The 13,525-nt window shown below is 43.1% G+C and overlaps 1 protein-coding gene across 1 annotated transcript in view; it reads right to left on the bottom strand.

Moving 5' to 3' along the window:
- The window catches only part of LOC111067047 (irregular chiasm C-roughest protein), a 28,779-nt gene extending 27,333 nt beyond the window's left edge, over window positions 1-1,446 (bottom strand). The window contains exon 1 of the mRNA XM_022356071.2: window positions 751-1,446. The gene's annotated coding sequence lies outside the window, so the exon portion shown is untranslated. The remainder of the gene's footprint in view (window positions 1-750) is intronic.
- Window positions 1,447-13,525: the final 12,079 nt, after the last annotated feature.

The following is a 13,525-nucleotide window of genomic DNA, read 5'->3' as shown; positions in this document are numbered from 1 at the left end:
AGAAAAAAATAAGCCACATTTTTTTTTCATTAAATGTATTACAGAATATTTAAGAACAAAAATTAATAAATATAAACGTTTTGAATTTTTCCTTAAATGAAATAGTTCTTTGATGGAAAATAGTTGCTTTATTTTAGGTATAGAAATTGTTGAAAAATAAACATTTTTTTATGGATATAATCCTCAAAGGAAATCTTCATCCAATGACAGAGATCTTCCCCCAAATAAGCTTCGATCTTTTGCGTAAAAAATCTATTTTAAAATTCAGCCAGAGAAGTTCTATTTGGATAGCTATAATAAATGAATAATAAATATTTGCCGCGATCACAGCCACTTCTTACATAGTTCTCCCCGTGCATTAAATGGTTCTCAAGCTACGATAAATCTTGGCATAGCCTAAGGAAAATCCCATACCCATTTCCATGCCCATTCTGCATTCGATTCCACGGATCCAGCGACAGCACCACCCACACACCGCAACAGGGAAAATGTCAGAGGCTCGAGACCGAGGCTGATTTCAAAGCGTGTGGCCCCTAACTGTATTTATTAAACAAAACAACAACAAAACAAAACAAAAAATAAAAGGTCAAAGTTGAGCTGCAGCTACTGTTGCTGGCTAAACTCTATGTTGAGTGGGCAGGGGAGGGGGGTATTAGTGCATTTTCCAGCCCAAAAAAAAGGAATATATAGAATATCCAAAAGGTGTGCAGCTGGCCACAAATAAAACAGTTAAACAGAATTGCTACTCACAGTCGGCGTATTATTGGTTCCCTGCCCGAAAAGATATTCGGACTTATCAGTCGACGAGTATTACTATATAGATCTTTTTGCAGGAACAATCGCGTGCACTCGGCCACTGCATACTATCTCTCGCTCTCTCTCTTTCTATCTCTCTGTGTTATTTTTAATTCTGTTTAATTTCTTTTTAATTTCTGTTTAATCCATTTAAGCCGTTCACTTCACTTTCCTTCACTGGTAATCCACACCAAAAAAAAAACATATATTTCTTTTTTGGGGTTTTGCACTTGTGTTTATTTTATTTTTTTTTTTTTTAAATATTACGAAAAAAATTATAAAAAAATTAAATCAATTTTGCAGCTCTTCTTGTTGCACCGAACTGACATTTGTTTATGCCACTCAAAACTCTTGCTGAGGTTCGTTCTTTGGTTTAAATCTTTCCACTTTTAATCAAATTTTTATTTTGCAAACTTCACTCAATTATCCAAATATGAAGATTTTATGCTGTTCACACCACTTCGATAAGTTGTCTCTGTATTTTTTTTAAGTTTTTTTATTTGTTACTTTTAAAAATAATATTCATGCACGAATGTTTGCAAACAAACAATTTACGCTTCACGATAAACACGACGAATATGTTTCGAATACACCCGCAGCCCACAACGTGAATGGACGTGTCTCGACCATGTCACTACCAAACATTTCTGAGATACGAGATACATTGGGGCGGCAAGGCCGGCTTTCGAATCCGCCCGCCTTCAAATGTTGCGCGGCAACAAACGCGTGTTGCTAACGAAACGAGCGGGTATGGCCAGCAGGCAAAACGGCCCACGAAATACGATACACGCAAGGCAGAGCTCACCCTCTTTTTCCACATGCTGTGCTGGTTTCATAGCACATTGTTGATCAAACACGCTGAGGTGCGGTTCGTGGGACACTGAAATGTTGCTGCGTCGCATTTTCTCATTGCCCATACCTTGCCATAGCCCGCAGGTTCGAGGTTCGAGTTGGCCGGAGCTCATTTTTGCGTCACGCGTGCGAGTTTCAATGCTGCTGGTTCGATGCCAACATGCATGACGCGAAACACATGTTGCATGGCAGATCGGTTGGACAGCTGTTGGGCCACTGTTAAACCACTGTTAACTGGCTGTTTGTGGCTGTTCTTGTGCCAGAGATAAGAAATTGATAAGGAATCGTAGCGGCGGAGAGGAGTGGATGGATGAAACTTAAGTGGCGGCTGTGCTCTCCCTATCGCTGGCCATCTGGCAGCGGCTGTGCACCTTAATTGCCAACTGATTTGCTGTTAGATGCGCCACTTTCCGCGCCGCAGTGGAGTGTGGACCACCAACAACTGGAGGAGCTCTGCAGAGGTCAATGCTGTCATGACACCTCCACTGCGCCGTCAGCAGCAGCAGCAGCTGTTCGCCTTTTTGGCAAATCACCCACATCACGCTACCCCGCTCCCCTACCCCCTAAGTGTTGCTCCCCTCTCAGGTAAGCAGTGTGCTGGCTCTCCGTTTGGGTTAACCTCTGGACTGGACTGTGTGTGGATTGCAGCGACCGCATTAACATATGGTGCAGCATTCCCGTTTTTTGTGGGAAGTGGAGCTTTGATCAAGGGTCGATCGGTCGATCCACGCGTATAACGCCAATTTGATCTGGCGCTGTGGGAGCCAAAGAATGGTTTCCTTTCCTAGTATACTTGTTAATCAATCGACTGCATGATGCGTCGATTCAGAAATGTTCCATAATTGAATCGATACACAAACATAGTGACATGCCGGAGCGAGCGGGTCGGGGGGGAGTTGTGAGATTGGGGATGAGCAGTACCGAAAGATGGAAAGATGAGAAGATTGCAGCAGCAGTAGCAGCACCCAAAAATAAACAACTTATTCGTAGTGAGGGGAGGGGAAATTTATGGCACGATTGCTCTGAGCGCAATTTAAACTACGCGTGTGAGGGCGGGTGTGAGAGCGGGAGACAGGAATCTTAGTGCTGCTCGGCGACGGTGGTGTTGTCGGGGGCGGTGGCGGCGACGGTGTGATGAAGTGTCGGGGGGCAGCGTTGCGCTCTTTTCCAATTTTCTGCTTATTTCGGTTCGGTTCGGTTCGGTTTGAGTTCTCTTTGGCGCTGCTTTCTTTCGGGGATATTTTTCGACTGCCTCCCTCCTCCGGCCCCTGCTTTCTTTTTCGATGGGTAATTGTCCCGTAATTTATGGCCGCCGCATGGGAATATCAATGCGTTCTCTTCTCTCTCTCTCTCTCCTTCTCTCTCTCACGCTCTCCCTCTTGCTCCTTCACTCACTTAGCTCTAAATTTACACAAAAGCGACAGAGCGACAGAGCGAGATGAATGCACATGTGTATGTATGTATGTATGTGTGTATGTATGTATGTATGCATATATGTATTTATGCATGTATATATGTGACTCCCTCTCGCTCCCTTTATCTGCCTGTGGATAAGAAAATCCATTTCCAATCGCGGCTTGCCAACCATTTTCCATTTATTGTTTATAAACAATCTCAGAACTATAATAAAAAAAAACAAAATGAGCAAGCCGGAGAGCCTACCCCCGATAACAAGGAGCAAGAAGATCCCATAAATTGTGGACCCACACGATAGGGTTCCACCGAACTGGGGCCTGTACGTAGTTTGGAAATATTTCCCATTCGAAATGAATGCATAAATAAAAAATAAATGCGCTTTTTATATATTCAACGGGCACAATCTGCAGCAATTAATTGCCGAAAAGTTACCAGATTATCCCTAACTAAAGTATTATTAGGAGAATATATTTCCCCCACCAGATCTTGGAATTGGAAAGCCAGTCTATATTTTGCCAGGGCATATTTTTGTGAATTTCTTCTGTTGGGCATGGGAGGGGGAATCTTTGTTCGTAAATCTTTTAGTCCCAATTCGAAAAAGTTCCAAGTTATTTTCTTTGTCCGCAGCTGTCAGCTGGCGCTCTTTAATCTATTGTTAGACCCCGCAAACGGTCCTCAATGCGCCCCCTCAATCCAAATCAATTTCAATTCCATCAAATCAAATCGGAATCCTTTCCGTCAGACCCTAGCCCTGGCCCTAGCCCTGGCCCTAGCCCTGGCCCTAGCCCTGGCCCTGGGCCCACTCGCTCCCCATCATTTAGTTGACAGTTTTTGCCGCTCATTAAGGGGGGGGGGGGACTTTCAAAAAATAGGAGGGCTACGCCGTGGAGCCAGAGGGCCAGAGAGCCCTCTCCATGGCAACTGCATTGTCGAGCCATCACTTCCTCTCGGTGCTCGGTGCTCAGTGCCTGCTCATCCTCCGCCTCCGCCGCCGACTGCTTTCATCTGTCGTGTCGCTTTTCTTTGCTTTTCATTTTCCTTCGCTTTTTGCTGTCGCTGTTGCTGTTGCTATCCCCCGTTTGGATTTTCCATCATTGTTGCCTGGGCTGCTAAATATAAGCATCAGACGTGTAAGTTACACTCCCTGATCTGCCTGCCTGCACACCTCCCCTCCACCCAGCCAGCCAGGCAGCCAGCCAGCCAGCCAGCCATTCCGATCCAAAGTCCAGAGTCGCACATCCCATTGCCACTCCCCCTCCCACTCCATCACCACTCTCCCGGACAGCTGTACGCCGTTGAACGTCGGCCGGCTCTTGGCACGCTTCTCCACTATATCTCCCCCCACCAGCCAGGCCAGGCAGCCAGCCAGCCCAACCCCGAAATGCGATTCAAGGGCAGAGTCGCTGCTGCGCTGAGACACCGCCAATCTGCAGAAGCTGCAGAATCCGTTGCCGTTGCCATCCCAGTCCCTCCCGAGTCCCTCCCCAGTCCCTCGTCGAACTATTTTTGAACGTCCGGCGTTTTGGCACTACGATGCTGCTGTTCCTTCGCTCTGTTCCCCTGGAAATTCGGTGTACACACTCGTATACACAAATTTGTTTCGTCTTTTTTGTGTTGCTTCTTTTTGAGGGATACCCAGGACCAAAGGCAGCGGCTGGAACTGGTTTGACACTGATAAGGCAAGAAAGAAATGTTGCTGTAATTAATATATAGATTCGTAGTTCAACAGATGGAATAACTCTTCTGAGTTGATGATTGTGAAACCCCCACAAAAAAAAAAATTAAAGAAAAATGCAAAGAAAAACCGTGGCTAGAAGTCGCTTGGGCATGGCGATGCCTTACAGAGGATATCTCCGGTCGAGATTCGATCAATCTAATCGGATGTATACCCCCCCCCATCCACCATTCCCCCCCAACCCCGGTCACTGCACAAACAACCCTGAGAAGACGTGGGCCCCCGCCCGACCAGTGCCAGCCATGGCAGCAGCGTCTCTTTTTATGTGTGTTTACTGTGAAATTTATTTTTAATTTCGACGACGCGCTGTCCCTGTGACTGTGACTGTGACTGTGCCTCCCCCCCCCGGTACCCTGCTCCATGCTACCAAAGTAACTGTAAAAACAGAAAAAAAAAAAACGAGAAGGAACAGAAAGGAAAGGAAAGGGAAAACATTTAAACAGGATGCAGTGCCGTCGGGAAATGGTGCGGGGCGCAGTCCCACCCAAAGCGAGCGCCAAGTCATGCCCAAGCTGGAGCTGAAATTGCTTAAAAATTGCCAGACAGTGCAAATATGTTCCAGGGATGGGGTTACGCAAAAAGGGAAGGGGTGGGGTCGCACCAGAGGGGTGCCAGCCCGGGGCATGATGCTGCTGCCCCAGCATCAGCCACAGATCCTACCAGAGCCTCCCCCTGCAGTTGACAGCAGCGGCGGCAGCAACAAATAGTTTTTCTGCCTCCCAAAAAATAACAAAAAAAAAAAAAAAAAAAACAAGAACCAACAGAAGCTGGCTTTGGGGGGTGCCGAAGCCACTGATACTCTCGCAGCTCAACTAATTTATACAGTATTTATTATATATTATTATTCATAATATTACTGACCAAAAAACGAACAACTTTTCCGCACAAAGATTTGTTTTGTCATGCGACTCCTTCCGTGGCAGATATCCTCCGGAAAGTGTATACAAAATGCGGGCATATAAAATAAAATAAAAATATAACGAAATACAAAGCGAAAGAGATGAACTTGGAGAGACCCCAGTAGGCAGCCATCCCCCTGCCCCAGCGCCTGCCCCACACCATCAACGTGGTGTTGCACCCTGCACACAGGCGGAGAGAGGGGCGGCAGGCGGGCAGGCAGCTGTCAGTCTGGGGAGCATTAAAATGCAGAAGCATTTCATTTGCCGCCGTCGCAGACGAAATTCAAAATCAGCAAATTACGTGCCAGGGCGGCGGAGAATGGCGGAGAATGGCGGCGTCCCATGTAACTAACACTTTGCCAGTCACCTCTCACAGCAGCAGTCCGTGCAGTCCGTGCAGTACGTAGCCCCAACTATACATAGAGACCTACCCCCAAAGCCCCAGCTCGATGGGTTGTGTGCTCGCCTAAGACGACATGTAATTATCGTTCAAACGGGCCCGAGAAGCGAGCGGCAGAAAGTACTTGTAAAAAGGGGGTGACAAAAAGAAGAAGAGTGAAGAGTAACCTTAAGGTTAAGCAGTGACTTGGAGTCACCGTCAATTGATTAATAGAATTTCCAAGGAACTTCGTCACTTCACTGGGATGGACGTAGGCGGGAGCCCAACAACAGAAGAAGAAAAAGTGTTTCATTTCAAAAGAAATTCCAAGTTCAATGCGCGATTGAAATGAAAGCAGAGAACGAGAGAAATTGGGCAAACGTAAACCGTGAATGGTTCACATGAGTCACAGTCAGCTGATCGCGCTCGAATTGAATGTAACTGAATAACCCCTTTGCATTGCCTTTATCAGCATCGCATCTATCTCTATCTATATGTACAATTATCTTAGCTTTCCTTCTCTCCCACTCTCTTAAATTAAATTGAATTAAATTCAAATTAAAATTCAATTACATTTTTTTTGTTTTAAATATATAATTATAATTATAGAATGTAAGTATTAAAGAAGAAAAAAAAACCACATTCCACCTATGGTTTATCCATGATATTCCCTTTGTGTAAATCACTCACAAAATCACTGAATTTTGAGTGTAGGAAAGTCACTGTTTATTTTGAGACTTGAAACCCAAGGAGTATTCGTCGCTCTCAGACTTTCCTCAACCTCTTGCCCCCACCTGCTCCGGGCAAGGGCTTAATAAGCCCAAATGAAAAGCACCTTCGATTCCTGGGGGCCATTGGGAACAGCTGTTGGTAAAGTGGTGGCTGGCACAGGCACAGGCACTCTACCTCCCACCCAACATCGAAATTGCTTGTTAATGAAGTCAGAGACCCAGTCTTAGTGCTTCCCCCGCAACCGTTTCCAGAAAGAGAAAGAGGTGGAGCTGACAAGTTAGGGTGGGGGGGATTGGTAGGCAGTGCTTTGGCCTCCTCTCGTCCAAGTTCATTTAAATTTTTCCCGGTCTTTCCAGCTGTCCGGCGTCCAACCAACTCCTGACGATTACTTTCGCTGTCTAAATAATTTGCACAAAAATAAATACAAAAAAAATAATAAAATAAAAGAAAAGAAAAATAAAAGAAAATCACACGTAAAATCCTGCTTGTGGGGCTGGACGCTTCCAATACCCCTGTGCAACGATCCTCCAAATGGATAACCATGGGATATAGTGATCTCAATTAGATCTAGCAAATTGCCAAACCCTTTTATTGCTACGCTATTTTTCGTGCCTGAAGCTCCTTTTGCGCCATCATACCCTGCCTCAAGGGTATCAAATGGGAGAGGAGAAGCATACAAATAATACGGTTTTGGGTGATACGGGCAGGCGGCCGGCTCAAGGTGAATGGCGCAACGGTAATTAGTTAAAAAGCAGCTGCCAGCGACTCGATGAGTCGTGACTGTTGGCTGACTGGTTGCCCGGCCGACGTCTGTCGAGGATTGGCGGTGGACAGTGCCCCGGAGAGGGGTGTGTGGTGTGTGTGGTGTGTGGTGTGTTGTGTTGTGGTGTGTGGGTATGGGGAACTCCTGTGGTGCGTGCACCGGTTTATAGCACGTTTGGGAGCCAACCCGTCGCTGCAGTGGGAGGGAACTGGAGTTGGAGTTGGAGCTGCTGCTGCTGCTGATGGTGGTGGTGGTGGTGGTGTGTGCACTTGACCGGCTTCCTGCCGCCGTTCGTTCGTTTGACAAAAGTGAAATGTAAGTAATTAAAATTGGCAGCATTTTGTCCTGTTCATTTGTAATTCGAAACTCAGACTGGGCCTACCTCTGACGCCGCTCTCTCTCTCTCTCTCTCTCTCTAATCTTTGGCTTTTGCCTTTTGCCTAAAAAGATGAGAAAAAAAAAAAAAAAAACCAAATAAAAATCTGAAATGAAAGCAAAGTGGCAGACGGCAACGTGGTGAAGTGGCCCGGCCCTGTCTCAGCTCCCGTCATCATCAGTCTCAGGGCCCCCCCTACCCACCAGTTACCCCCCCAGTCACCACCAGTCACCACCCAGTCAGCCAGTCACAGTCACAGTCCCAGGTCCACACTCAGTGGGTCTCGTTCCCCGTTTTCCATTCCATCAATGAGCTACGTGCCTTTTCGGCGATTTTGCAGCCTCTTCGCGCTGCCAGTCGAACTCCAAATAATAATAATAATAATGAAAACCCAAAGTAAAAAACACACCAAGCAAATAACCGAAATATAAAAAATATATACATCATAATAATAATATTAATACAAGCGGCGAGAGGCAAATGCTCAACAATGGGAAAGCAGAACAAAAAAAAAAAAAAGGAAAAGAAATCGAAACAGAAATCGAAACAGAACGAAGTGAATGGGAAATCGGAATTTTGGGCGTTAAGGGGAAATTGAAACGATTTGGATTATTATTTGAATAATACGAGCAACAATACACAACAAATATCAACGAATAATACGAATGTGCAGACAACAGATCTTTGAAATATGTAAATTGGAATTAATTTCGATGCAACAATTAAATAAATAAATAAATAATAATTAATAATAATAATATAATAATAATAATAATACGATAATAATATAATAATAATAATAATAAATAATATAATAATAAAAACAATAAACAAATAAATAAATAGAAAAAGGAAACGCTCATTGAAACGTTCAAAGACCCAACGAAAACTGAAAGTAATTAAAGATTAAATAAACCAGCTTTAATCAGTTTCAAATTGATTTTTGAATAGACATAAATACCATGAATAATATAAACTATAAGCTATATTATAGATACAGTCCCATTCCAACGAATAAATCGTGTAATTTGCTCTAGAAATCCTCCCTCCAAATGAATCAGTTTGCGCTAAACAAACTCCGTTCAACTGCAATGCAATCATTTGTTCTCGAATGAGTCTCACTGTGTGAGAGAGCGGCGAGTGGAATGAATGATTGATCATATTAATAGATAACTCAATCAGACATGCATTAAACGAATACAGCCAGCAATTTCCAGCATTTCCATCCATCTCTCCAGCGTCTTCTGAGATGAAGATGCAAAGGCAGATGCAGTTGCAGTCGATGGAGTGTCGACTCCACTGCACTCCTCCGATCCCAGCGCAACTCCTCCTGCCGAACCAGGAATGAATATTGTATGTATTCAACCATTGTGACACTCGCTGCGTAAAAATCATGTAAAATAAATGAAATTGTCATACTCGATGGGTTTGATGGCAGCAGAAAAGCAAAATGGGGACTCAAAGTGACGACCAAGACGAAGACGACACACAGACACGGACCCAGACCCAGACACCAACATCATGATGATGATGGGGGATTGGATGGGTTGGGGAGCTGTAGCTGTAGCTGCAGCTGGAGATGGTGTTGGTGTTGGTGTTGGGGCTGAGAGCATGAGTGGATGGATGCTGCAGGCTGCAAGCTGACAATGACGTTGACGTTGTCGCACTGATGAGTTTCAATGAGTCAACTCAAAGCCCCCCCACCCCGTCCCAGCAACCAGACTCAGACCCAGACGCAGACCCAGCGCCAGAGCCAGAGAGTTCACTCCCCGAGTTCTCCCCATCCCCCCATTCCGAGAAAAATCTCTGTTCAATCTGAATCGGGCAAAAGCCTCACTCCCTCTCTCCCTCTCTCCTCCTTCTCCAGCTGCTTTTTTCTTTTTTTTTTTTTGTCTGTAATTATTACCAGGCATTATCATCGCTGCCTGATAAAAATAAAGTACGAGTAATCTCCCCAGCCCAACCCCAACCCCAACCCCTTCGAAATTGTCACCAACTTCAGTATGGAAGTTTTTCTTCTCTCCTCGTCGTCATTTCATTGGATTGCTTCATGCTCGGAAATTTATTGTTATTATTAGGCGAGGAGAGCATGGGGCGATTGATACAGGGCAGGGACTTATGTATACAGCAGTATCTGAGGGGGGGGGGACTGGGGAGTTATTTTCATCAAAAATATATATGTATGTATGTATATACATTTCGCTGCTGAGATCGTGGCTGAGTAACAATTTATGTGAAAATTCATAATTGGATTATGGCATTTGGAGCTCTTGGTTAGCGGTCGTTGGCGTCTCCGTCTTCATCTTCATCTTCATCTTCGTCGCTGCCTTTGAGGGGGTCCCAATCTCCAATCTCCACCTCTCACTTTTTTTGGTACCCCCTCCCCTTCTTCTTCTTCTCTATCTGTGCAAGTGACAATGAACTTGAAAATGCGCTGGAAAAGCGCTTAAGGGGCCACCATGACGTAGCTCGTGGACTTTGTTTTGCGGTTTTTCTGATTTTTCTCTGCACTTCACTTTGCTTCTTTTTCTCTCTCTTTTTGCTTTGTTTTTTTTTTTTGCTTTCCTCACTCAATTTTCAATTAAGTTTTTCAATGGCCAAGGGGTGGGGGGGGGGGACTTAATCTGCCAACTGACAACTTTATTAGATGCTCTACCCAAACAGATCAAGTTTATGCATTAGCTTAAATAGTTTTCTTTACTTTCCCCCAAAGCAACAAACCAGTTATCCCCCATGAATTTATCGCCCCCACCACCTGGCGGTATCTAAGAGCTTATCAGCTTGATTTTGGATACACGAGAGGACTTGTTGACTTAACGTATGATAATGATTGATCGACGGTGACCTGGGCTCTGATCTGTATTTGGGGTTTATAATGTTTCCAATTTAAATATATCCTTTTTTTTTTTGTGCGGTTCATTGAACTATTTGGTGACATCCCAAGGCATGGGTTTTTTTTTTTGCTACCGCAAACGAAAAGTCTGTCGGAATTGTAGCTATGCATGCATGAAAATCCCCATAAATCCCATGCATAAGCTCATTAAACTATGCAGGTTTTTTTTTGCTATATACATATATTTTTGTGTAGAATTCCTGTGCCATTTTTAGAGAAATTGTTGGCAAATTTGATGCCGCAGCTTAACCCCTCTGCGCTCGCCCGATCAGTCAGAAAGGGTTGGACAAGATGGCAGCAGCATAGATATGTATGTGGGGGGGCGGGGGAAGGCCCGTCATCGATTACACCTTCGCTGGCTCAACCCCAACTTTGGTTTTATAGATGAAATATGCATGTATTTAAATGCGTTACAATAAATTTTTGATTTATTTGCGACGCCACTGACTGAATTTTAAATGACAACGATTTATTTCAGATTTATACATAACAAAATAATGAAAAAAAAATGGAAAAAAAACCCCCACAACAGAACAGAACAGTACAGCATAGCAGCATAAAAATCTGTTGAAAAAAAAGAACTGAGGAAAACAAATTTAAAGCAGCTGCCATGCAAATTGAGTGGATTGTGTTTCGGGTCGCCAAAAAAGTGTGGACTGTACCTTGTTCTATATAGAATGTGGTTGCCAGCTTAAAATATATATCATTGCCAAATACATACATATATACATACATATATGTACATATATAAATGATGATTTCGATGGCTGTCTTTGTCCATCAGTTTTTATAATGAAAAGAAAGAACGCAACAAATTGGATGAATGAAAAATTGTTGGACATGTTTCACAGTTTTGGTTGATATTAACTTTTATTTTCATTTGATTTAATTCGTTGCAATTCAATTTATTTGCTATCGTTAGTTCTGAATCTCTTCCCCGCTCTCTCTCTCTCTCTCTCTGTCACTGTCTCTGTAGCTGTATCTGAATCTGTTGCCATACAAAATATGTTGATAATTTTATAACTTTTTGTTGTTGTTGCAGTTGACTTTTAGTACGAGTACTTAGCTTAGCGGGTAACTTAATTAGGCCCGGGCATGCCACAAACGGGGGCTTGTATGTACGTACAACACCTAAGCGCAGCTTTTACTTTTGGCCTGGGAAATTCCGTGCACTTTGCGCAACTTTCAATGAAAACAACAAATTAACTGAGACAAAAAGTGGTGTTCCCGCTTCCGCAGCAGCAACAACAACAACAACAAACAACCAAAAACTACAAATTATCAAAGCAAAAGGCGATGGAAATGGTGGAAAAACCTCCAACTCCGGCTCCAGCTCCACAAATCCGACAACATGAGGGGCAACATGAGGTAAGGTGGACCCTGGTAATTACGCCGTTAGTTGGGTCTCAGTTTTGCGTTGGTTTTGTTTTTTTTTTCGTAATTTTTTAATTTTTTTGTACTTCTTTTTTTGTATTCACATGGAAAAGTTTGTGATTTGTTAGAGATGAGGCGAGGCATCGAAAGTGGGTGAAAGAGGTGGCAAATCATATCCAAATCCCCACAAAATTATTTTTTTTTTTTGTTAGATTTTGCTCGCATATTAATTCATGGCAGTATTAAATATGAGAAAAAGAATTCTTTGGAAATTGTTCAGTAAATTTATATTAAATTTTAATTTAACATCTTAAATTTATAATTCATTTTAGATGAACTAAACAAAGTTGATTGATGTGTAAAATGGAAAATAAACTTTAGCTTACCAATATTCTTATATATGTATATTATATATATATTTATATATATTTACATATAAAATAAATATTATTATATTATTATTATATTTATATATTTATTATTAATATTCTTATATATTTTATTAGATAACAGCAATTTGTTTCTATAACTGCAGGGCATTCCGAATGTATGTAGATGGGAAGTCAAAATTGTAAAGCTGACAAACATAAATTTGGAAATATAAAAATCCCACTTAATGCCAAGAAGACTCAACACATGCTAACCGCATAAAATCTGTGAACAAAATTGGAAATAATCAACCAACCACAGAGATCCCCCACATAACCCCCAATCCCACACGCACAGATACATAGAGAGAGTGATAGGGAGATAGAGAGTGAGAGAGAGGGAAATCTTAAGTGCTTTGTCTAAATATAAAACGCCAACAAGCCCAGCTTGCACATGTACACTCTTAAGAACTCAGTCCCTCAATGAGGATGGCTGGCTCCCTCACTCCCTCAACATTTTCCGACTTTTTGACTCTCTCTCTCTCTCTCTCTCTCTCAGTCTCTGGGCCTAAAAATAACTGCAAATTGTCTAGAATTTACAACAACAGGCATTCCGAAAAAGGGAAACCAGAAAATTGTCTACTTGCCTGTTGAGTAATTCTACGAATGATCTCCATGTCTGACTGTCTGGGAAATGGTTTTCCCTGTTTTCCCTGTTTGATGAGCATTAAAGACATCTAATGAGCATCATTAGTTTGCCTGTGTGCGTGTGTCTGTATCGTTGTATCTATGTATCTCTGTATCTACCACATACTCTCGTAAGAGCTGGCAGTGTGGGTCGAGGCAGACGATAAGATTTTGTTTGTAATGAACTGGAAAAGGTCGAGACGTGATCTGGAGGCAGGAAAAGAGAGACAGAAAAGGATCTAGTTGCCTTCTTTTT

Source organism: Drosophila obscura, unplaced genomic scaffold (assembly GCF_018151105.1).
Source record: "Drosophila obscura isolate BZ-5 IFL unplaced genomic scaffold, ASM1815110v1 contig_73, whole genome shotgun sequence".
Lineage (NCBI taxonomy): Eukaryota > Metazoa > Arthropoda > Insecta > Diptera > Drosophilidae > Drosophila > Drosophila obscura.
The sequence above is the reverse complement of the archived record's forward strand: the minus strand, read 5'-3'. Positions and strand labels throughout refer to the sequence as shown.